General features: G+C 40.6%; 2 protein-coding genes across 5 annotated transcripts in view; one reads left to right on the plus strand and one right to left on the minus strand.

The window, feature by feature from the left end:
- Positions 1-26,393, minus strand: part of LOC132659930 (craniofacial development protein 2-like) — a 178,690-nt gene that overhangs the window by 125,540 nt on the left and 26,757 nt on the right. The gene's annotated exons all lie outside the window — the stretch shown is intronic.
- LOC114115283 (alcohol dehydrogenase 6-like) overlaps positions 17,047-26,393 on the plus strand; it is a 37,376-nt gene continuing 28,029 nt past the window's right edge. The window contains exon 1 of the mRNA XM_060416863.1: positions 17,047-17,120. The gene's annotated coding sequence lies outside the window, so the exon portion shown is untranslated. The remainder of the gene's footprint in view (positions 17,121-26,393) is intronic.

The raw sequence follows: 26,393 nt of genomic DNA on the forward strand, positions 1-26,393 counted from the left end.
GCCAAAGCAAAAACAAGACCCAGGAGTGCATGCGACTGGTGATAGAAGCAAGGTCTGATGCTGTAAAGAGCAATATTGCATAGGAACCTGGAATGTCAGGTCCATGAATCAAGGCAAATTGGAAATGGTTAAACAAAAGCTGGCAAGGGTGAACATCAACATTCTATGAATCAGGAAACTAAAACGGACTGAAATGGGTGAATTTAACTCAGATGACCATTACATCTACTACTGCGGGCAGGAATCCCTCAGAAAAAATGGAGTAGCCATCATGGTCAACAAAAGAGTCTGAAATGCAGTACTTGGATGCAATCTCAAAAACGACAGAAAGATCTCTATTCGTCTCCAAGGCAAACCATTCAATATCACAGTTATCCAAGTCTATGCCCCAACCAGTAATGCTGAAGAAGCTGAAGTTGAATGGTTTTATGAAGACCTTCAAGACCTTTTAGAACTAACACCCAAAAAGATGTCCTTTTCATTATAGGGGACTGGAATGCTAAAGTAGGAAGTCAAGAAACACCTGGAGTAACAGGCAAATTTGGCTTTGGAATGTGGAATGAAGCAGGGCAAAGACTAATAGAGTTTTGCCAAGAAAGTGCACTGGTCATAGCAAACACCCTCTTCCAACAACACAAGAGAAGACTCTACACATGGACATCACCAGATGGTCAACACTGAAATCAGATTGATTATATTTTATGCAGCCAAATATGGAGAAGCTCTATACAGTCAACAAAAACAAGACCAGAAGCAGACTGTGGCTCATCATGAGCTACTTATTGCCAAATTCAGTCTCAAATTGAAGAAAGTAGGAAAACCACTAGACCATTCAGGTATGACCTAAATCAAATCCCTTATGATTATACAGTGGAAGTGAGAAATAGGTTTAAGGGCCTGGATCTGATAGATAGAGCGCCTGATGAACTATGGAATGAGGTTCGTGACATTGTACAGGAGGCAGGGAGCAAGACCATCCCCATGGAAAAGAAATGCAAAGAAGCAAAATGGCTGTCTGGGGAGGGCTTACAAATAGCTGTGAAAAGAAGAGAGGAGAAAAGCAAAGGAGAAAAGGAAAGATATAAGCATCTGAATGCAGAGTTCCGAAGAATAGCAAGAAGAGATAAGAAAGCCTTCTTCAGCGATCAATGCAAAGAAATAGAGGAAAAAAACAGAATGGAAAAGACTAGAGATCTCTTCAAGAAAATTAGAGATACCAAGGGAAAATTTCATGCAAAGATGGGCTTGATAAAGGACAGAAATGGTATGGACATAACAGAAGCAGAAGATATTAAAAGAGGTGGCAAGAATACACAGAAGAACTATACAAAAAAGATCTTCATGACCCAGATAATCAAGATGGTGTGATCAATCATCTAGAGCCAGACATCCTGGATTGTGAAGTCAAGTGGGCCTTAGAAAGCATCACTACAAACAAAGCTAGTGGAGGTGATGGAATTCCAGTAGAGCTCTTTCAAATCCTGAAAGATGATGCTGTGAAAGTGCTGCTCTCAATATGCCAGCAAATTTGGGAAACTCAGCAGTGGCCACAGGACTGGAAAAGGTCAGTTTTCTTTCCCATCCCAAAGAAAGGCAATGCCAAAGAATGTTTAAACTCCTGCACAATTGCACTCATCTCACATGCTAGAAAGTAATGCTCAAAATTCTCCAAGCCAGGCTTCAGCAATACGTGATTCGTGAACTTCCTGATGTTCAAGCTGGCTTTAGAAAAGATAGAGGAAACAGATGTCAAATTGCCAACATTCACTGGATCATGGAAAAAGCAAGAGAGTTCCAGAAAAACACCTATTTCTGCTTTATTGACTATGCCAAAGCCTTTGACTGTGTGGATCACAATAAACTGTGGGAAATTCTTCGAGAGATGGGAACACCAGAGCACCTGACCTGCCTCTTGAGAAATCTGAATGCAGGTCAGGAAGCAACAGTTAGAATTGGACATGGAACAGACTGATTCTAAATAGGAAAAGAAGTACGTCAAGGCTGTATATTGTCACCCTGCTTATTTAACTTCTATGCAGAGTACATCATGAGAAACGCTGGATTGGAAGAAACACAAGCTGGAATCAAGATTGCTGGGAGAAATATCAATAAGCTCAGATATGCAGATGACACCACCCTTATGGCAGAAAGTGAAGAGAAGCTAAAAAGCCTCTTGATGAAAGTGAAAGAGGAGAGTGAAAAAGTTGTCTTAATGCTCAACATTCAGAAAACAAAGATCATGGCATCCGGTCCCATTACTTCATGGGAAATAGATGGGGACACAGTGGAAACAGTGTCAGACTTTATTTTGGGGGGCTCCAAAATCACTGAAGATGGTGACTGCAGCCATGAAATTAAAAGACACCTACTCCTTGGATGAAAAGTTATGACCAACCTAGATAGCATATTGAAAAGCAGAGACGTTACTTTGCTGACTAAGGTCCATCTAGTCAAGGCTACGGTTTTTCCTGTGGTCATGTATGGATGTGAGAGTTGGACTGTGAAGAAGGCTGAGCGCCGAAGAATTGATGCTTTTGAACTGTGGTATTGGAGAAGACTCTTGAGAGTCCCTTGGACTGCAAGGAGATCCAACCAGTCCATTCTGAAGGAGATTAACCCTGGGATTTCTTTGGAAGGAATGATGCTAAAGCTGAAACTCCAGTACTTTGGCCACCTGATGCGAAGAGTTGACTCATTGGAAAAGTCTTTGATGCAAGGAGGGATTGGGAGCAGGAGAAGGGGACGACTGAGGATGAGATGGCTGGATGGCATCATTGACTCAATGGATGTGAGTCTGAGTGAACTCCAGGAGTTGGTGATGGACAGGGAGGCCTGGCGTGCTGCAATTCATGAGGTCGCAAAGAGTCCGAGATGACTGAGCGACTGAACTGAACTGAATGACACAACAACATGGGGAAACCAGAGAGGTGAATGGTTGGCAAATATGTGAAAGTGAAGGACAGCAAGGAATATGAGAGAATGATTCAGGAGGCTGTCAACAACATGGATGCTCTATTGGGGAGAAGCAGTTTGAAGAGAATCAATAGATGAAAAGGCAATGAAGTGATTATTTTAAAAAGTGAATGAACTAAGAGAAAAGATCAGCTCATAATTAGTTCATAAGAATTTCTGGAGTATCAATTAATGCCAGGAATTGCTAGATGCAGGTGACACCAGTATGACACTGGGTGTCCAAGAGTCGAAGAGATGGAAAAGCACAAGTAATGATATAAAATACTGTTTAAAAGCTGAGAGATATGTGATGACAAAGACATGACAAAGACAAATAGATGACAAAAAAAGATGATAATGTGAGGTCATCATGAATGATGAGAGATGAGTTTCAGATGAGACTTCCCATCCTTGTTTCTATCGTGGTGAGTATCCCTGCCTGTCACTTGGGAGACTGCAGTTCCCTGGTGGGGAGGCAACAGGCTCTTTGGGGCTTCCTGGTGGCTCAGATGGTGAAGAGTCCACGTTCAATGCAGGAGACCTGGGTTCGATACCTGGGGTGGGAAGATCCCCTGGAGGAGGGCATGGTACCCCACTCCAGTATTCTTGCCTAGAGAATTCCATGGACAGAGAAGCCTGGTGGGGTTGCACAGAGTTGGACACGACTGAGCCACTAATAGGGGATTCAGCTCAATCAAGGTAAAGTGAAACTGTGTAATGTGGGCTTGGAGTAATGCTGCTGATGATGGTGAAGCTTCTGCTCCTGTTAATAAGGATGATATTTGGCTTGATAGTAAGCTTCTGCTAGAGATAGATATTAAGGCAAATATTAGATCAGAAAACACCAAGGGCACTGTTTATTAACTTGCAGAGTAGGAAGGTGAGTTCTTGGCTGGTCACCCTGGCAGCCCCTGATTCACATCCCTTAGACACGATTGATTCACTGTCCTTCAAAGCTTCCCTCGAGGAAGTCAGTGAAACAGCTTCTTTGATGAAGACCTTTATAGTTCGCAGACGCCATGAGGTGTGAGTGATGTTCAAGCTGGTTTTAGAAAAGGCAGAGGAACCAGAGATCAAGTTGCCAACATCCCCTGGATCATGGAAAAAGCAAGAGAGTTCCCGAAAACATCTATTTCTGCTTTGTTGACTATGCCAAAGCCTTTGACTGTGTGGATCACAATCAACTGTGGAAAATTCTGAAAGAGATGGGAATACAGACCACCTGACCTGCCTCTTGAGAAATCTGTATGCAGGTCAGGAAGCAACCGTTAAAACTGGACATGGAACAACAGACTGGTTCCAAATAGGAAAAGGAGTACGTCAAGGCTGTATATTGTCACCCTGCTTATTTAACTTATATGCAGAGTACATCATGAGAAATGCTGGATTGGAAGAAACACAAGCTGGAATCAAGATTGCTGGGGGAAATATCAACAACCTCAGATATGCAGATAACACCACCCTTATGGCAGAAAGTAAAGAGGAGCTAAAAAGCCTCTTGATGAAAGGGAAAGAGAACAGTGAAAAAGTTGTCTTAAAGCTCAGTATTCAGAAAACGAAGATCATGACATCTGGTCCCATCACTTCATGGCAAATAGATGGGGAAACAGTGGAGACAGTGTCAGACTTTATTTTTGGGGGCTTCAAAATCACCGCAGATGGTGACTGCAGCCATGAAATTAAAAGACGCTTACTCCTTGGAAGAAAAGTTATGACCAACCTAGATAGCATATTCAAAAGCAGAGACATTACTTTGCTGATTAAGGTCCATCTAGTCAAGGCTATGGTTTTCCTGTGGTCATGTATGGATGTGAGAGTTGGACTGTGAAGAAGGCTGAGCGCCGAAGAATTGATGCTTTTGAACTGTGGTGTTGGAGAAGACTCTTGAGAGTCCCTTGGACTGCAAGGAGATCCAACCACTCCATTCTGAAGGAGATCGGCCCTGGGATTTCTTTGGAAGGAATGACGCTAAAGCTGAAACTCCAGTACTTTGGCCACCTGATGCGAAGAGTTGACTCATTGGAAAAGACTCTGATGCTGGGAGGGATTGGGGGCAGTAGGAGAAGGGGACGACCACGATGAGATGGCTGGATGGCATCACGGACTCAATGGACATGAGTCTGAGTGAACTCCAGGAGATGGTGATGGACAGGGAGGCCTGGCATGCTGCAATTCATGGGGTCGCAAAGAGTCGGACACTACTGAGCGACTGAACTGAACCGAACTGAAATGAGGTGTGAGAGAATAGTTTGAAACTAGATTCAATAATTGCATGTCTCTAGGCTTGGAGCATTTCTAGCAAAAGAACTCTCTTAACCCCCTAATCACATGTTCATAACTTTTTGTTTTCTTTCGTAAGGGTTTCATAACTGCTATTTCATTTTCTCAGGGTCTTGCCCTAATACTGCTTCTCTCTTGTTCTCCCTAGTAATTATTGAAGCTTAAATCTCAAGACTTGGGTGAGAAACTGGGCTGGGCAGAGAGGACTGGCTTACAAGCTCAGGAGAATGCTCTTAGGAGGCATTCCAAGTGCCTATGCTTTATTTAGGGAGCTATCACTCATATAGGCAAGAAGGTATGTGAGTGGAGCTGTCTGAACGGGATTGAAGGGACTTACGCTTGTTCATTTCTCTCTTTTTAAATAATACCCTGATCTCTAAGCTTTCTGCACCAATGCATCTACTTTTAGAATGTATACATTATTCCTATTCAGCAATGCTTGGGCTGACTGACTTGAAATGAAGTCTGGCATGGATGATCAGAAGGTCCAGCTTGGGCTTGTCTCTCCCATAGGATCTTGCTAAAGACCAAAACAATAGTCATTTATTTCCTACCCTGTTGTTCCTAGACCTTTATTGGGTGTATATTCTGAGCCCTAAGCAAACAGCCAAACAAGGTCAAGGGTAGGACTGCACCTGGGAGCAGAAACTCGGAGCAATTCAACTTCAGTAGGATTTTCCCTCTCTGTTACATGAGGCAGTACAGTGCAGTGGTTAAAAGCATGGATACTAACACTAACAGACTTACATTCCAATCTTAGTTCCATGTCCTACATGTCTTATGTCAGTAAGAAATCCAACTTCTCTGTCCTTCAGTTTCCCCATAAATAATATGAAAATGATCATAGAGTTCCTACTTCATAGGTTTGCTTTAAACATTAAGAGAGCCAACATGCAGCAAATGCTTGGAACTGTGGTGGGCACATAGCGCTGCCTTTATGTGTTATCCTTTAATAATACAGTGTCTCCCAGGATATTATTTCATTTTCTCAGCACAGCCTTGCTTTTGGGGACTATGCCACAAAAAAGCCACACATGATTATGAAATCTAACAACTGCAATGAGAGAGTTCAAATTTCTCTCTTAAGTACAAAAATGAAAGAAAGGTTCTTTTTGCTTAGTTTGGGTCATGTGTTCACTCCTAGACCAGGGAAAACTGACCAGAGTTGTAGGTTGGAAAAGAATTTGTTAGCTATGATCACAGCCAGGCTGACATCCCTGAGCAGCTGAGGGTGAACGGGGAAGATCAACAGGGAAAATCACAGGGCAGATTGGTTCCACTGTGAAGTATGATCACCAAGACAAATGAGATGTCAGCTTTGCGTGGCAATCCAGTTTTCCCTAAACAACCTGTTGTCCAGTTTCCTGAGATAACTGTCCCTCTTGCAATACTCGTACCAAACATCTGACCATCACCACCCCCCTTATCCCTGCCCATTTTCTTCCATCCCCATTTCTCTCGCGAGAAAGCTTACAACATCCTGAAAAGTCACCCAGTTGCTTCAGGCAAAAACCTTTCCCTCTTTATACCCAATCTACTAAAAGCTCTGCCAGCTCTGTCTCTGATGCATTTCCCTAATTTGTTAATGTTTAATGTCTGTATCCCTACAGTTCCTAGAAGAACAGAGGCTTTGAATCTCTTGCTGTTTTTCTCTACTCCAAGTATCTGGAAAGGTGCCTGATACAGAAGTATTGATTACATGGTTTAGAGTGGATGTTATCAGAGGGGACCCCCTTTAGGCCTGTTGCTAGTCATGTGTCTGCATCTGCGCTCATCCTGTTCTCCTTCCTCATCGCCTGTCTCCACTTGTGAAGCGTGATGTTATCGATGTCTTCTCTCGATGTGGTTTGCCAGCTTTTTAACACACTCTACCACTGAAAAGGAGAGCAGAAACAAGCTTTCATTGCCCCAAATCTCTTTCCAGCTGCCACGGGGAATCAAGATGGATATGCATGTGGCTGTCTGAAGCGAGGGTGAAGAATTCCATGCCAAGCACTACTAATCTGGGCTTCTGTTGACCAGCCATGAGAAAGAACAATTGTAGTGAAGTAATTGGAACTTCTCAATCTGACTAAATAGTGGATTGACTTTTCAATTTGAATAACTTGAATTTGATTTATAAAAGGATGCCCATGTATAACTTGACTTTGTAATCTGGCCTTTGCAGCTTTGGGGAGTTTCTATAGTGGTATCAGGCAATTACTTTATAGCCAGCAATATACCAGGGTCATATTGTCTAAGAAAAGACACAATTTAAGAAAAAGACCCTTACATTCATTGTCTCCTTTTCCTCACCTTCCTCTCAGTCCTTCAGACATGACTTTGTGTTTTATATCCCTAACATTCCCCTCAAAGAGCCGTTATTTAATCTTATTACTGCTGTCCATTTTAATAAAGCCAAGGAACATTTTCAGCAGTCATCCTGACAGTTCAGTATGACTGATCACTCCTTGAAACTCTTCCTTTGAGTTCTTGCCTCAACACTCTCCTGATTTTTTTCTATCATATTTGACTGTCTCTTTTTTGACTTTTTTTTTTTAATGTTTCATCCTTCTCTTCTTGGCCATTAAGTGTTCCCATCAAGGTTCCTGACTATGCAGAGCAGTCTTGCTAAGCTTGAGAATTCACCCTTCTCTGGAGCTCCAGTACCTCTGTTACTAAGCCTTAGACCTGAATCTCAGCTATGGTCTGCCCTCCAACTTAAGGAGATTAAAAATGAAATGTTTCCCTTGGGATTGTTCTCTTTCTAAATCACTATATTTTGTGTATGTAAATGACTTTTAAACAAGATGCTTATTATTTTTCTTTATTAAAGTAATACTTTTTCTTATTATAAGTGATAAATGTTCAATTTAGAATATTTATAAAATATAGGAAGCATAAAGGAAAAAATAACATCCTTATAATCTCATCACTTATTAATCACTATAAATGGTTTGTAAGTTTTTCTACACATATGTAAATTTTATTTTTTCAAAGTTGACTATCGTATGTATATAGTTGACTGTGTGTTACATTGCTTCAGTCCTGTCTGACTCTTTGCTACCCCATGGATTGTAGCCTGCCGGTCTCCTCTGTTCATGAAATTCTCCAGGCAAGAACACTGGGGTGGGTTGCCATGCCCTTCTCCAGGGGACCTTCCCGACCCTGGGATTGAACCCGAGTCTCCTACATCTCCTGCATTGGCAGGCAGATTCTACCTCTGTACCACCTGGGGAGTCCTATAGTTGACTCTTTCTCTCTCTCTCCATATATATATATATACACACATATATATGTATGTGTATGTATGTATGTGTGAAAGTATTAGTCACTCAGTCATGTCCAATTCCTTGTGACGCCATACACTGTAGCCCTCCAGGCTCCTCTGTCCATGAACTTCTCCAGGCAAGAATACTGGCATAGGTTGCCATTCCCTTCTCCAGGGGATCTTCATGACCCAGTGATCAAACCCAGGTCTCCTGCACTGAAGGTGAATTCTTTACTGTCTGAATCATCAGGGAAGCACACACACACACACACACACACACACATATATACAGTGTTTTGCATCTTAAAAGTCCAAAATTACATTTTGACAATTTCCTATTTTTTTAAAGCATAGCTTTTAGTGGCTTTATTGTGTTTCATCCACAATTATATTTCTTCTGCAGTTTCTTTCATTGTGGCGAGTAAGAACTGCTCTCTGGCTGCAGTGCTCAAGCTTCTCATTGTTCTGGCTTCTCTTATTTCAGAGCATGGGCTCTACAGTGTTGTGGGCTTCAGTACTTGTGGTGCACAAACTTAGTTGCCACCACCATGTGGAATCTCCCAGTACCAGGAATTGAACCCATGTTCCATGCATTGGCAGGAGGGTTCTTAACTACTGGACCACCAGGAAAGTCACCATTTGTACTTCATCCTTGTTTCTATATCCATATGACTAAAGAGGATTTTTGTTTGTATAATTCATTCGGATCTTAGCACATACACTCTTTTTTGTTGTCTGTTTTATGGGTGGAGACTACTCTCTGGATTAGATTTGAGTCAAGAAATTCAGAAATCAAAACTGTAGAGAAAAACTTTTCTTCTTCTTTTTCCCTTTTTCTTTCTCCTCTTCCTCTTCTGTATAGGAAAACTAGGTTTGAATCTCTATCAAGGGCAGTTGAATGATGGTTATTTTTAGAGATTAAATTTGCTTAGTTATTTTTAGTCTTGAACATCAGTATTGAATTAAGCTGATTTCTATTCAATTTCATCATTATTAATCTTTCTTTCATATCAATCTCTATTTCACCTTGTAGAGCTGCTATCTGTCAAAATATATCTGTAGAGAGACTGGCACTTGTTCCAGCACTCTCCTCCTCTTCACAGCACAGCAGTCAGACACCATTCAGTCAGCAAAGATGCTCACCTTCCCCAGTATCTCTTTCATTTTTAAAAATATTAATTAATTAATTAGGCTGCATCGGGTCTTAGTTGTGGCACTGGGGATCTTCACTGTGTCATGCGAGATCTTCTGTTGCAGCGTGCACTCTCTAGTTGTGGTGCCTGGGCTTCGTAGTTGCTCTGGAGCATGTGGGATCTTAGACCAGAGATTGAACCACCAGGGAGGTCCCACCATCCCTGGCATTTCTCCTCCACTCAATACCAATCAGCATTGACTGAGCACCTCCTCATTCCAGGCACTCAGGTGGGTTCAGCAGAGTGACAATGATGGATAAGAGTTGGCCTCTACCTGTGCCAGGAGGCAGTATTGGGCAGTGGTTATAACCCGGATATAGATTTGGGAAGATGCTATCCTTACTATCTATGTGAACTCAGAAGTATTAACTATCTTTGTCTGTTTTTAATCTACAAAAAGAGGGGTGAACAAATGAGGTAATCCTTTTAAAGCACTTATCAGGGAGGCTGACCGGTAGGACAACCCAAAAACAAACATTAACTACAGTGATAAAAACAAGCTTATAATCTATGGGAGGGAAGACAGGCAGACAATCAAGTCGTGTATGTATCAGCCTGTCTGGGAAGTGCTGTATCATGGGTATAAACTAGTGCTTTGGAAGCAGAGAAGGAGATGGCATTCTGAGTGGAGGGCTCAGGAAGCTTGGTAGAGGAGCCGATGTTTGAGGTAGACTGTAAATAATCTTGGAGAACAGAGAAGAATGCTCACTGGGTCATTTCTATTGCCTTTTGTTCAGTGTAAGTAGTATGTGTATGGTTTCCAGAGAATAGGACTTTGATTTTTCTTCTGTCCACATTTGGAGGCCTCACACAATCCATCATACAGTCAGCTATTTAATTCAAGGTTGTCTGTCAATGTGGATAAATCAACAAAAAGGACATATTTCCCTAGAATTTCTGAGGGAACTTCCATGGTGGCTCAGACAGTAAAAAATTGCCTGCAATGCAAGAGACCTGGGTTCAATCCCTGGGTTGGGACGATCCCCTGGAGGAGGGTATGGCAACTCACTCTAGTATTCTTGCCTGGAAAATCCCATGGACAGAGGAGCCTGGCGGGGCAGTCCATGGAGTTGCAAAAGAGTCAGACATGACTGAGCATGACACAAGAGCCAAATCATGGAATTTTAAATCAGACATTTCATTTGAGCTAAAATTAGTCTTTGTGAAATCAGAGTCCTTATTAATAAAGAGATGATATGAACAATTAGTTTGGAGGTTGGGGTAAGAATAAAATGAAATTATGTATACCAAATTCTAAACCATAAAGCACTGCATACATTGTAGAAGAGTTTATTTTTATTTATACCTCTTTTCCTTCTAAACCCCTCATTTACTTTCCCTCAATCTTTCCCAGCATCAGAGTTTTTCAAATGAGTCAGCTCTTCACATCAGATGGCCAAAATGTTGGAGTTTCAGCTTCAGCATCAGTTCCTCCAATGAATATTCAGGACTGATTTCTTTTAGGATGGACTGGCTGGATCTCCTTGCAGTCCAAGGGACTCTCAATAGTCTTCTCCAACACCATAGTTCAAAAGCATCAATTCTTCGGTGCTCATCTTTCTTTATAGTCCAACTCTCACATCCATACATGACTACTGGAAAAACCATAGCTTTGACTACATGGACCTCTGTTGGCAAAGTAATGTCTCTGCTTTTTAATAACCTGTCTAGGTTGGTCATAAGTTTTCTTCCAAGGAGCAATCTTCTTTTAATTTCATGGCTGCAGTCACCACCTGCAGTGGTTTTGGAGCCCCCCAAAACTAAGTCTGTCACTGTTTCCATTGTTTCCTCATCTATTTGCCATGAAGTGAATGGGACCAGATGCCATGATCTTAGTTTTCCGAATGTTGAGCTTTAAGCCAACTTTTTTGCTCTCCTCTTTCACTTTCAAGAGGCTCTTTAGTTCTTCTTCACTTTCTGCCATAAGTGTGGTGTCATATGCATATCTGAGGTTATTGATATTTTTCCCTGGCAATCTTGATTCCAGCTTGTGCTTCATCCAGTCCAGCATTTCTCATGATGTACTCTGCATATAAGTTAAATAATCAGGGTGACAATATACAGCCTGATGTACTTCTTTCCCGATTTGGAACCAGTCTTTGTCCCATGTCCAGTTCTAACTGTTGCTTCTTGACCTGCATACAGATTTCTCAGGAGGCAGGTCAGGTGATCTGCTATTCCCATCTCTTGAAGAATTTTCCACAGTTTGTAGTGATCCACACAGTCAAAGGCTTTCACATAGTCAATAAAGCAGAAGTAGATGCTTTTCTGGAGCTCTCTTGCTCTTTCGATGATCCAACTGATGTTGGCATTTTGATCTCTGGTTGCTCTGTCTTTTCTAAATCCAGTTTAAACATCTGAAAGTTCATGGTTCACGTACTGTTGAAGCCTGGCTTGGAGAATTTTGAGCATTACTTTACTAGCGTGTGAGATGAGTGCAATTGTGTGGTAGTTTGAGCATTGTTTGGCATTGTCTTTCTTTGGGATGCAAATGAAAACTGACCTTTTCCAGTCCTGTCGCCACTGCTGAGTTTTCCAAATTTGCTGGCATACTGAGTGAAGCACTTTCACAGCAGCATCTTTTATGATTTGAAATCATTCAACTATAATTCCATCACCTCCACTAGCTTTGTTCATAGTGATGGTTCCTAAGGCACACTTGACTTCACATTCCAGGATGTCTGGCTATAGGTGAGTGATCACACCATCGTGATTATCTGGGTCATGAAGATCTTTTTTGTATAGTTCTGTGTATTCTTGCCACCTCTTCTTAATATCTTCTGCTTCTGTTAGGTCCATACGGTTTTTGTCCTTTATTGTGCCTATCTTTGGATGAAATATTTCCTTGGTATCTCTGATTTTCTTGAAGAGATCTCTGGTCTTTCCCATGTTATGGTTTTCCTCTATTTCTTTACATTGATCACTGAGGAAGACTTTATTTTCTCTCCTTGCTATTCTTTGGAACTCTGCATTCTTCACAAGATAAATTATAATTTTCTCTATTCTAAATAAACTCAATATTAAAACTTGCAATGCAGAAATTCAGACTCTGTAAACTGAACTTATGTGCCTTGCACTATGCTATCTACATAATTTATCCCATATAATCTTAATGTCATTTTACAAATTCAGTACTAACATCCTCATTTTAAAGACTGAAAAACTTAATTTTAATTAATTGCCTAATATCTCGCAGGGATGTAACATATGCTCTATTCTATATTAGGTCTCTCATTTAGCTACCTAGAAAATATATTTTAGACTAACTCCGAAGCAGTGTGCTTTGGGGTCACTGAGATGCAAATCAGTCTGTCTCTGAAATTAGGTCATGGCTCTGTAGTCACACCCTCTGATCTACGGAGTACGCATGATCTGTCAAATGCACAGCCTTCCTTTGATCCAAGGCTGATTATCTCTGGAAAACCATAAGATGTGATGTCATAGGAGGTAGGTCTTTGACGTCACATTGTCTTTTCCAGAAATCTGGATAGAGGAAAAATATTCCTCTATGAAAGAAAATAAAAGATAATGTGTTAAAATCAAAGAGCATACCTTTAGCTTCCCCATAGGTATCTCTTACCTGTCCCATAGGAACAAAAATAGATTAATATCCTGACGTTATCAGTGATATAGAATAGTCACACTTCAGTGCACTCATTGGCACCCAAACACTTCATAATTGAGAAGTCATCTTACATCTCTGGATCACTCCCCAGCAAAGGGTAAAACCAGAAGAAAATCTCACTGTATTGACTCTAAATTCTCACCTTATCTGTCACTCTAATTAGCCATTTAAGAACAAAGCAGACAGTTCTAATGTGTCATTTAAATCTCTCTTCTCCAGACAACATCTCCCATTCCCACTCTCACCAGCCCTCACACCCACACCCAGTATGATTCCAGACTAGCTGTGTCCGAGAAAATTGTCTTCAATGATGAATTTTTCTTTGGTTTATTGTCCAGCTCATTAGCCACAAGCCATATGTACCACTGAACATGTGAAGTATGCTACTGCAACTGGAAAACTTACTTTTTAATTATATTTAATTTCAATTAATTTAAATTTAAATAGCCACATGTGGCCAGGGACATAGTTGAGATTATTTTGTTCTCTGGCTTTTGCTAGGATGCTTGGGGAAACTATGGTGTAGAACTTAAACACATGAGCTTTGCTTTCAGATCACTTACTAGACATTAGTGACCTTAGCAAGTAATTGAAAGTCCTTAATTGCCAGTCCCATCGTCTGAAAAATAGGGTGAACAATACATCCTTTATTACCCAGTGTAGTGAAAACTAAATGAGAAAATGCAGGTAAAGCACTTGGCAAACAAGTGCTGACATGTATTAGTCATTAAAACACTAAAATTAATGTTTAGTTGTAGCAGAAACAACAATGACAACAATAATAGTAGCTTAATGGCCCTAACAAAAGATGAGGAGGAAGGCACCTATAACTATACAAAAGATGAATGTTGCAAAAGATAACTGAAGGATTTTTTGCCCTTTTAAGATATCTGGGAGCTCTTCATTTTTTCATTGGTGTGGTTTTCCATGAGTTGATTACATGTCAATAAGACTGTACTAGTATCTCAATGCAAAATACTAGAGAAAACTTTACCATCGACCAGCCTCCCATTCTGAAAGTTTCTTTTTCCAGGGACTCCAGATGTCTGAATTTCCAGTTTGAATAAAAACACAATTTAAAAGTTAAACTGTTTCAAAAGTGATTAGGCTGGCACTTGGAATAAATAAGCACAATCGACACTGATATTTCCTCTCAATGCTAGTCCTTGGCCTCACTGAAGGAATCTACTCATATTTTCTAACACTTCTCCTATATTTGCCACATTTTCTTCCCCACTCACTACATCCAACAAGCACACTGAGGAAAATCACCCTTAAGAAGATTCTTGTTCTGGATGGAAAAAAATCTGTGATGGGCTTTTCCTATCATTCAATTACATGATGACAAGTTTCTAAGTCACAAAATCTTGCCTAACAATTACATAATACTCAAATATTTTAGTGAAACTTGTCCTGTTAGGCAACAAAATATTTGAGGTCAAGGATTTGATAAAGAGTGTTAGTCAACTTTTATAAAGAGAACACATCTTTTTCCTAAAATAATGCCTGCAACCATATCCTAACTTTTTAAAAAAGCCTTAAATGCAATTTTACATGACACTTATAAAGAACCTAATGTTGTAGAAACAAAACCTTCCTAGGAATATAAAGACCTGGGTTCTAGGTTCAGCTCTGCAAATTTCTAGATATGCATTAGTGTCTTAAAATATACCCAGGATTTGACTTAGTCAGGTATGGACAATGACAGACATACAGACAACTGCCTTAAAAGAAGTTATTAGTCACAGTTCCCCCCAAAGGAGGGAGCATGCCATGCTATGCAGGGTCAGTCAAGAAGACAGAAAGAGATAGGAAAAAGCATGGGCCAGAGCCTTTATTGTGGATTTCAGGAAAAGGAGTAAGCAAGCCAAAATCACTGCAGATGGTGATTGCAGCCATGAAATTAAAAGAAGCTTACTCCTTGGAAGAAAAGTTATGACCAACCTAGACAGCATATTCAAAAGCAGAGACATTACTTTGCCGACTAAGGTCCGTCTAGTCAAGGCTATGGTTTTCCAGTGGTCATGTATGGATGTGAGAGTTGGACTGTGAAGAAGGCTGAGCACTGAAGAATTGATGCTTTTGAACTGCGGTGTTGGAGAAGACTATTGAGAGTCCCTTGGACTGCAACGAGATCCAACCAATCCATTCTGAAGGAGATTAGCCCCGGGATTTCTTTGGAAGGAATGATGCTAAAGCTGAAACTCCAGTACTTTGGCCACCTCATGCGAAGATTTGACTCCCTGGAAAAGACTCTGATGCTGGGAGGGATTGGGGGCAGGAGGAGAAGGGGACGACAGAGGATGAGATGGCTGGATGACATCACTGACTCGATGGACATGAGTCTGAGAGAACTCCAGGAGTTGGTGATGGACAGGGAGGCCTGGCGTGCTGCCATTCATGGGGTCGCAAAGAGTCGGACACGACTGAGCAACTGAACTGAACTGATCCCTAAGTGAGCTTCAGTGGATTCTGAGCCATAGGGATGGTCCCCAGTTATCTGGTAACTGGCCTTGGAGTGATTTAGGGCAGGAGGAGAACATCCCAGACAGTTGGCAACAATAAAAGGAGGTGGTTGGGGGATATGAATCTGAGATTGGTTGCCTTGCATATCAAAGAGATACCTAAGCAAGCTGTTTGCTACCTCTAGAAATTAAGTAATCCCGAGAGAGGCAGTCTCTCCTTGGGTCTGCAAGGTCTCAAGATATCAAAGCATAAAGTATTAAAAAATGAAAAACATAATAAATACAATCAGTGAAAAATACTCAACTTCTTGAAACCTCCGTCCTCTCAAAGTTATAAAAATGAGGAAAATAATGCCTGTTTTTGCCCTACTCACAGTGATCACATAGTAAATGGGGTCTAGGCAGGGTGCCACTAGCATATTCTGCAACTACTTGACTACATTTCTCTCAAAATATAACTAAAGTGCAGAAATTTATTTTTGAGGTTGAGACATTAGGTTTGTGAAGGAGACATATCTAGAGCCTCAGAGGGAGGGAGTAGGTATGTGGTAGCTCAAATCATACTAGCTGGAGGGTAAGCTGCTGCAGGAAATTACGGGCGCCCTGGGCACAAAGGAGAGCTGCAGGCCAATGGTCTGTGATCATGGCGGTACTGAATCCACTCCAGCAGTACCCTGTGGTCCATGTAGGGCTCATCTGCCATATTGGTAGTCTAGCTACTCTGAGTGTAACTGCATTCCACGATAAATTAAATTACCTTACTTTTATCAGGAAGCATTTAACAGGAGGCTTCCTGTGTGCTGTTTTGGATCTGTCAGAAATCTTCTGTTCCTTATTAATTCCTGAATATTCAGGAATTAAGAGGAGAGAAAAGCCTCTCCTGGGGCTGAGGGATCCAGGCATTTCCTTCATTAGTCTTTCAATACGGTGACAAGTACCCTCTTCCTTCTTGTGAACCATATGGTAAAAGTGATTGTTTACAGCTCTCTCTCTCTTTAATATGGATCGCCTATGTTTTGTAAGTCTGGAATTTTAATCTTTATTTTTGCGGAGAATAACTACAGTATATATGCCCACACCATGTTGATTAAAACACCTTGCTCCATTAGAGCTTGAGTCCCCACATCTTTCTTTCTTTCTCTCTCTCTCTCTATTTCTGGCTGATTTCCTGGAATGCGAAAGCTGGCTGCATAACCCAGGAAATAATAGCCTCTCTCCTTCTTTCGCTTTCTCATCGTCGACTCCGGACCACCAGGTTCTGGTCCATTAAAGGACCTCAACAAGCGGCGACCAGAACAGGAGCTTGGTACACGTGGCGGATTCGGATGGAGTGACCCCAGGGCCTACTGAGGCCGGTAAGTACTAAGACACGGGTCAATCGGCTGGAAAGCCCCCTCACTTTTCTACTTTACTTAAAGTTCAGGGACTTTGGGTTTCGTGCCAATGAGTAGACGCTTGCCTTCAAACAATAGTTTAACATAATCCCTGGTGCCTTGATAAAGACAGTTTTAACTTAGAAATTTGGCACCAGGTCAAAGAGAATGTTGAATGAGCCACCAGACAGGGAAAAAAATATTCCGATAGATTTCTGGAAAAATTTTCCTACAAGCTCTGCCCTGGCTGCTCCAAATGTTCCTCCTGTGCCAACAGGTGTGAATCTAAAAGTCTCTCCTTTACTAGGACCTAATGAAATTACCGACTGGATGGACGTGAGTTTGAGTGAGCTCCAGGAGTTGGTGATGGACAGGGAGGCCTGGCGTGCTGCGATTCACGGGGTCACAAAGAGTCGGATACGACTGAGTGACTGAACTGAATGAAATTTATGCTGATGTTTTAGCTAGATTAGAAACTGCTATTTCCCATACTGTAATCGGAGAAAAAGATAAAAGGCAACTAGAGAAATTACTTGTTTATGAAAATGCAAGTCAGGAAAGTCAAAAGGCTATAGCTCCAATTCATGAGACAGGGACTCTTATTATTTGAATGCTTGTTACAATCTAGGGGCTTCCCTGGTGGCTCAGAGGTTAAAGCGCCTGCCTGCAATGCGGAAGATGTGGGTTCGATTCCTGGGTTGGGAAGATCCCCTGGAGAAGGAAATGGCAACCCACTCCAGTATTCTTGCCTGGAGAACCCCATGGACAGAGGAGCCTGGTGGGCCACAGTCCACGGGTCACAAAGAGTCGGACATGACTGAGAGACTTCATAATGGCAACCCACTCCAGTACTCTTGCCTGGAGAATCCCAGGGACGGCGGAGCCCAGTGGGCTGCCATCTATGGGGTCGCACAGAGTCGGACACGACTGAAGTGACTTAGCAGCAGCAGCAGTTGCAATCTAAGATCAGAAACTCAAAAGATGTAAATGCTAGCTGAAACAATGGTTGCTGCCTTAAGAAAGGGAAATGAAGGATGCTTTACATGTGGAAATAAGAACCATTCAAAAGGGGACTGCCCTAAGAAAGCTAATTTTAAAAAACAACCCTCCAAAAATCTGCCCTGGTTACTGCTGATGTAGAAGAATGCATTGGGCCAAAGATTGTAAATGTAAATTTGACATTGAAAGAAAACCTATTTTGGAAAACTCCAAGCAGGGACCCCCCCCCCCAACCCAGGTCCCCTTCAACAAAAACCAGGGACAAATTCCATCTTTTCCCTGAAACCCTCAACATCTGGCAGTGCTGCCATCGATATACCAGCTTTGTTTTTAGATAATATGAAGCTAATGAGCTCTATTTAAATTCAAATTCATGTGAACTAAAAAATATTCAATATTAAATATAATGTTTATTTAATATAAATATAATTTAAATATAATTGTTTGCTAATCTAATTAAATCATCAACATTATGCAATACTTTTATTATGCCTAGGTTTAAGGTAAACTAAATTTGTCAACAAAAGGTAACTCTTTATATATATATATAAATATATAAATGAAATGAAAACTTTTAGATAAACTCTATTAAAAATAATTATATTTTTAATAGAATAACTATTATTATAATCTAAAATAATCTCTTAGGATTGGTATAACTTAAATTTCTAGAGTTATACTAAACTAAATAATAAAAGTTTATTAAATAACTAGTCATTTCCAAATAAAATAAGATTTTAAAATATTAATTACTGAACATTAACTTTCTCTTACAAAAAGTTTTTCTTACAGAAAAACTAAAGAGATTTTAAGCTATTAATAAATATATAATGTATATTTATATGTATAGATATAAATATATATAATAAATATATATTATAATAGGATATAATAAATATATTCACCAATCTATAAAATGTAATATACAAGACACTTCATAGTTGCTAAAAAAAAGTAAGATATATGCTTTTAATATAAAAATAAGATATGGCAAATAAACTGATGAATACAAAAATATAAAAAAAGGTTTATGACAAATAAAAGAGAAATTACAGGTGACTAAGGAACTTACAAATACACAGCTAGAATTAAAGCATATTGAGGAATCTTGTTCTCCTTGGAAATCTCCTATTTTTGTTATAAAAAAGAAATCTAGCAAATGGCGTCTCCTAACAGACCTTAGAAATGTTAATACATCTATAAAACCTCTGGGTACATTACAACTAGTAAATCTCCAATGACCCTGGGAAGAAGGTCCCATGGTTGGCCTTGCTTTCAGATTACCTCAATTTTGTGTTATTCTGGATTCATTTTAATCATAGTGCCTACAATTGGAAACAAATCAAATTTCATTTTACAAATATATTAAAATAGGGGGAATTGTCAGGAAGCATTTAACAGGAGGCTTCCTGTGTGCTGTTTTGAATCTATCAGGAATCCTCTGTTCCTTATTAATTTCTGAATATTCAGGAATTAAGAGGAGAGAAAAGCCTCTCCTGGGGCTGAGGGATCCAGGCATTTCCTTCATTAGTTTTTCAATATGGTGACAAGTACCCTCTTCCTTCTTGTGAACCATTTGGTAAAAGTGATTGTTTACAACTCTCTCTCTTTAATATGGATCGCCTATGTTTTGTAAGTCTGGAATTTTAATCTTTATTTTTGCTGAGAATAACTACAGTATATATGCCCACACCATGCTGATTAAAACACCTTTGCTCCATCAGAGCTTGGGTCCCCTGTCTTTCTTTCTTTCTTTCTCTCTCTCTCTCTATCTCTCTATTTCTGGTTGATTTCCTGGAACGCGAAAGCCGGCTGCGTAACCCAAGAAATATTAGCCTCTCTCCTTTCACTTTCTCATCGTCGACTCCGGACTACCAGGTTCTGGTCCATTAAAGGACCTCAATAGCTTTTGGAGGAGGAAAAGAGTGAAAAAGTAAATGATTTGCTATCCCCATGAATGCTTTTTCCAGTTTTATACATAAACAGGTCATTTGATTCTTTGATTAGATTTGCTTGTTTTGGGGGGTTTTTTTGGAAGCCATTTTATTATTGACGTTTCCTTCTACAGAATTTAAAACCAGAGATTCTATTTCTAAACTGGTAACTGCTGCTGCTGCTAAGTCGCTTCACCTGTGTCTGACTCTGTGCAACTCCATAAACAGCAGCCCACCAGGCTCCTCTGTCCCTGGGATTATCCAGGCAAGAATACTTGAGTGGGTTGCCATTTCCTTTTCCAATGCCTGAAAGTGAAAAGTGAAAGTGAAGCCACTCAGTTGTGTCCAACTCTTAGCGACCCCATGCACTGTAGCCCACCAGGCTCCTCCGTCCATGTGATCCTCCAGGCAAGAATACTGGAGTGGGTTGCCATTTCCGTCTCCAAAACTGGTAACTGACTACTTTCCAAAAAATAAATTAACATAGATCTACTTATAACCTATATCTTGCCTTTTGCAAGATATAAATAAGGTATTTGAATTGCTCCAAGATGAAAATTGGTATTTGTGTGTATGTGTGTATGTTTGTGTAATGTGTCTCTGTGTGATATCTTATACATATGACTCTTACATCCAAAATTTTATGAAAAATGAGAAGTCTCAGATCAAGTATAAAAGGGAGTGGTTGTAGGAAACCATGTAGATACAAGAGCTTTAAATCAGTTGTGAAGAACCCTTTAAGCAGTCATTGTGTGACCCTGAAGTCAAAGTCAAGGGTTGGTCAGTCATGTCCAACTCTGCGACCCATGGACTGGAGCCTGCCAGGCTTCTCTCTCCATGGAATTCTCCAGGCAAGAATACTGGAGTGGGTTGGCATTCTTTCTCCAGGAGATCTTCTCAACCCAGGGATTAAACCCCATTCCCTTGTACTGCAGACAGATTCTTTACCACCTGAGCCACCAGGGAAGCCCGTGGGACCCTAAGTGCCTTTGCCCATGCATCGCTGTTGTCATCTATAAAATGAGGATGATACCTCCTCCCTTGAGAGTCAGGTATGAAGATCAAATGAGAAAATGAAAGACCAATGAAAGAATAAACACTACAAAATTATGTTATAGTAAAATTTTCTTTGCGATTTGAGTACTGATATAAGTTAAATTACAGTACAACTTAATTAGCAACCTACTTATCACTAACACAATTTTGAAATGATCTAAATTCCTCCAGAGAGTTATTTATTTACAAAGTACAATTTGTGCTGCTTTTATGGGTTTATTTTTCATCAATAGTTTACGATTTGATACTTCAGAAGTATTTCTCTTCAGCATACATTTACTAAACATTTAATAACAACATTGTGGTAAACATACTGGAAAAAGGGATAAAAGTAACCACTGCCTTCAAGTCACTGATGGTTCCGTATTATAAGACACTCACACAAAAAGAACTACAATATAGGGCTGGATGTGACATCTGCTCAGACAATCCAAAAGACTATAGATTCAAGGCATAGAGACCTCACTTATGACTGGAAGACTGGGGAAGCCCTCTGAGAGCAGGTCACTCCCAAGTTGGGCTTTGGGAGACTGTATGACTACAACATGAACAATGGGTAAAAGACATTGTAGAAATTGGAACTGTGCATAAGAACCTATAAAAGAGAAAAAAGAAACTTCCAGATAGTAAGCAGGAAAAGAATTATTTTGCAAGGGGCAGATTGTGTTTGTATAGAGTAATGAGTGAGTTCAAAGGTCTTGACTGTAAAATATTTTCTGTGTAAACGAAAGTGCAAGAATGTTTACATTTAAAGACAACTGGGTTTTCCTAGGATGCTGTATTCCCTTTCCTGAGTCTTACTATATGATATTGCTATGCAGTATCACTTAGTAGTGATTGATATAAACTAACAATAGGTTTGGTTGAAATTATTAAAGTGTGCTTGGTAGACTGACTAAAATCAGTCAGTTACAAAGCATCTGAAAAACAGCGTTGGGGTGTTTGATCTTGAAGCTACTTTGTAGCTCTATGAGTCCATCCGTGCATCTCTGTACATTGAGTGCAGAGTTGATGAGACTACAGTTATGGGTTCTGAAACAATATGACCCAAATAATTTTTATAGAACTCTGAAACTGACCCTTAAATAGGTCTCCTCTAAAATTCTTTAGCTGAATAGTTCACTCCTATCCACAGGCAATATTCAAATAAAAGTATCCTATTGGTCATTAGTAGTAAGAGAGTACCAAAATTCACCCGTCATTAGCCTAGAAAAACAATAGTTCCTACATTATTGATGGTGGACTGAAGCTTCATGTTGATAAGAAAAGATAAGCATGCTGAGAATTTAAAACTTACATTCTTCTCCATTTGAAGCATGAGGCCAATGCAATGTTACATACAATGGTGCATCCAAGAAAATACAATCTGAAAATTAAATAACACATAGATTTTCAAGCATTTTAAATTTAGTATTCTCTAAAAATTTAAAGATGAACGTCACCATATTGTGGGTGAAAATGCAAAAGTTGAATCTAACTTCTTGCTATTGCTTTTCAGTCCTAAGTTGTGCCTGACATTTGCTACCTCAAAGACTGCAGCATGCCAGGCTTCCCTGTCTGTCGCTATCTTCCTGAGTTTGCTCAAACTCATGTCAACTGAGTCAGTGATGTTATCCAATGATCAAATCCTCTGTTGTCCCCTTTTCCTCCTGCCCTCAGTCTTTCCCAGTATAAGGATCTTTTCAATAAGTCACCATCTGGCAAAAAATTGGAGCTTCAGCTTCATATGTCTTTCCAATGAATATTCAGGGTTGATATCCTTTAAGATTAACTGGTTTGATCTCCTTACTGTCCAAGGGACTCTCAAGAGTCTTCTCCAGGACAACAGTTTGAAAGCATCCAATTCATTGGTACTCAGCATTGTTTATGAACTCACATCTGTTCGTGACTACTGGGAAAACCATAGCTTTGACAACGTGGACCTTCATCGGCAAAGGGATGTCTCTGCTTTTTAATATGATGTCTTAAGCCTGGCGTGCTGCAGTCCTTGGGGTCACAAAAGTTGGACACAACTTAGCGACTGAACAGCAACAACAACAACAAGAAATAAGATTCACCTTTTCATTTTCACCTACAATATGGTGACGTTGGTCTTTAAATTTTTTGAGAACACTAAATTTAAAACGCTTGAAAATCTGAGTTATTTAACTTTCAGTTTATATTTTCTTGCATACACCATTGTATGAAACATTGCATTAGCCTCATGCTTCAAATGGAGAAGAATGTAAGTTTTAAACCTAATATAGTGTCTAGGTTTGTCATCATATTAAATCTGAAATAGGAAAGACTAGAGATTTCTTCAAGAAAATTAGAGATATCAGGAGAACATTTCATGCAAAGATGGGCACAATAAAAGATACAAATGGCAAGGACCAAACAGAAGTAGAAAATATTAAGAAGAGGTGGCAAGAATACATAGAAGAACTGTACAAAAAAGGTCTTAATGACCCGATAATCACGATGGTGTGAGCACTCACCTAGAGCCAGACATCATGGAGAGTGAAGTCAAGTAGGCCTTAGGAAGCATCACTACAAACAAAGCTAGTGGAGGTGATGGAATTCCAGTTGAGCTATTTCAAATCCTAAAAGATGCTGCTGTGAAAGTGCTGCACTCAATATGCCAGCAAATTTGGAAAACTCAGCAGTGGCCACAGGACTAGAAAAGGTCAGTTTTCATTCCAATCCCAAAGAAAGGCAATGTCAAAGAATGTTCAAACTACCCCACAATTACACTCATCTCACACATTAGCAAAGTAATACTGAAAATTCTCTAAGCTAGGCTTCAACAGTATATGAACCAAGAACTGCCAGATATTCAAGCTGGATTTAGAAAAGGTGGAGGAACAAGAGATCAAATTGGCAACATCCATAGGATCCTCAAAAAAGCAAAAGAATTCAAGAAAAATACATCTGCTTCATTGACTATACTAAAGCCTTTAACTGTGTGAATCACAACAAACTGGAAAATTCTTCAAGAGATGGGAATACCAGACAACCTGACCTGCCTCCTGAGAAATCTGTATGCAGGTCAAGAAGCAACAGTTAGAATTGGACATGGAACAACAGACTGGTTCCAAATCGTAAAAGGAGTACGTCAAGTCTGTATATTGTCACCCTGCTTATTTAACTTATATGCAGAGTACATCTTGAGAAATGCCAGGCTGGATGAAACACAAGCTGGAATCAAGATTGCCGGGAGAAAGATCAATAACCTCAGATATGCAGGTGACACCATCCTTATGGCAGAAAGTAAAGAACTAAAGACCTTTTGTGAAGGTGAAAGAAGAGAGTGAAAACCTGTTTTAAAAATCAATATTCAAGGAGGGAGGGGTAAAGATGGCCGAGGAATAGGATGGGAAGACCACTTTCTCCCTCACAAATTCCTCAAAAGAACATTTCAACGCCGAGCAAACTCCACAAAACAACTTCTGTAGGCTGGCAGAGGACATCAGGCAACCAGAAAAGCAGACCATTGTCTTCAAAAACAGGTAGGAAAAAATATAAAAGACGAAAAAGGAGACAAAGGAGGTGGGGAGGGAGCTCGGTCCCGGGAAGGGAAGCCCGTCCTGGGAAGGGAATTTTAAGAAGACAGGTTTCCAAACGCCAGGAAACACTCTCCCTGCCGAGTCTGTGGTGAGCCTTGGAAACACAGAGGGCAACATAACAGGAAGGAAAGATAGATAAATACTTAAAACCAACAGATTACAAGCCCAACAGTAACTCCCCCAGCGGAAAAGCAGCACAGACGCCTGCATCCGCCATTGGGAAGTGGGGGCAGGGCAGGGACGCGCGGGAGGCGCGGGCTGCAGTGCTTTGCAAGAATCGGGCAGGAACGCGCCACGCACAACCAGAACGATCTAACTTGGGCTAGCAAACCAGACTGTGGGATAGCTACCACGCGAAGAGCTCGAACATAAGACACCGCCAGGACCGAGCACAGAACAAAGGACGGAATGGAAAAGCCGGCTGCAGACCATTCCCCATCGGGGACAGGCAGCCAGAGCTGTAAGGACTGGAAAGGGGCAATTGCAGATCCAGAGAGACTTTACTTACCTAACTGCAAGCAGGCTTCTTTGCTAAGACTTCTGGGGTGCTGGACAGTCACAATCTGCCTCACAGGGGGCGCCAGCGGTCCACCCAGAAAGCTGAGCAGCAGCGGCAGAAAAGGTGACAAGCCGCGGCGATCGCGCTCACCAAACTCCTGAGCTACTCGGACCTGGGAAGGGCACAAAGCACAGTCCCAGCCGCATTTGTGCCTCTGAGGGCTGCCTGAGCACCGAACCTGAGCGGCTTGGACCGGGGAAGTGCACGCAGCCTAGGGCCGGCCCCAGACGGTTCCCGGCTGAGCATTGTAGAGCCGGAGCGGTTTTTGCGCCGCGAGAAGGGACAAGTCAAGCGGGGCTGAGACACTGTATGCACTATTTCTTTGCAGCATCCCCCCTCCCCACAGCATGACTGAACTAGTGAGCCTAAAAAACCAGCAAACAGAAGAAGTTAAACAGAGGGAACCACCTTGGAAGTGATCCCACATGGCCCACATCAGAGAAGGGTCAGATATATGTTCACTATTTTTAAAATCATTCCTTTTTTGTTGTTGTTTTTTGTTTTTTGTTTTTCTAACTTTTTTTCAATTGTTAAGTCTTCTATTTCTCCTCTAATTTTTATTTCTATAACCAACTACTACTATTTTTTTTTTAAAAAAGACTTTTTTTTTTTTTAAGGCAAACACCATATATAGTCTTTTAGTCTTTGGATGGTTGTTGGTGGTTTTTTGTTTTTTGGGGTTTTTTTTTGTTTGTTTTTTTGTTTGTTTTTAATAATTCTTGGGTTTTTTTTTCTTTCTTCCTTTTCCCTTCTGCTTTTCTTTAATATTCTATCTTTGAAAATCCAACCTCTACTCTAGATTTTTAATCTTCACTCTTAGGTTTTTGTTGTCAATTTTGTACATTTAAAAACCCAAACTTCACTACCCAAGTTTACCTGAGAGCCAGATTACTGGCTTGACCACTCTCTCCTCCTTTGGACTCTCCTTTTTCTCCACCAGGTGACCTCTGTCTCTTTTCTCCCCCATCTCTTTTTCTATCCAACTCTGTGAACCTCTGTGTGTTCCAGACAGTGGAGAACACCTAAGGAACTGGTTACTGGCAGGTTTTGTCTCTCTCCTTCTCATTCCTCTCTCTTATCCTCCTGGTCACCTCTGTCTACTTCCTCCCTCTCCTCTTCCCCGTATAACTCTGTAAATACCTCTGAGTGGTCCAGACTATAG

The sequence above is a fragment of the Ovis aries genome, chromosome 6, assembly GCF_016772045.2.
Source record: "Ovis aries strain OAR_USU_Benz2616 breed Rambouillet chromosome 6, ARS-UI_Ramb_v3.0, whole genome shotgun sequence".
Taxonomy (NCBI): domain Eukaryota; kingdom Metazoa; phylum Chordata; class Mammalia; order Artiodactyla; family Bovidae; genus Ovis; species Ovis aries.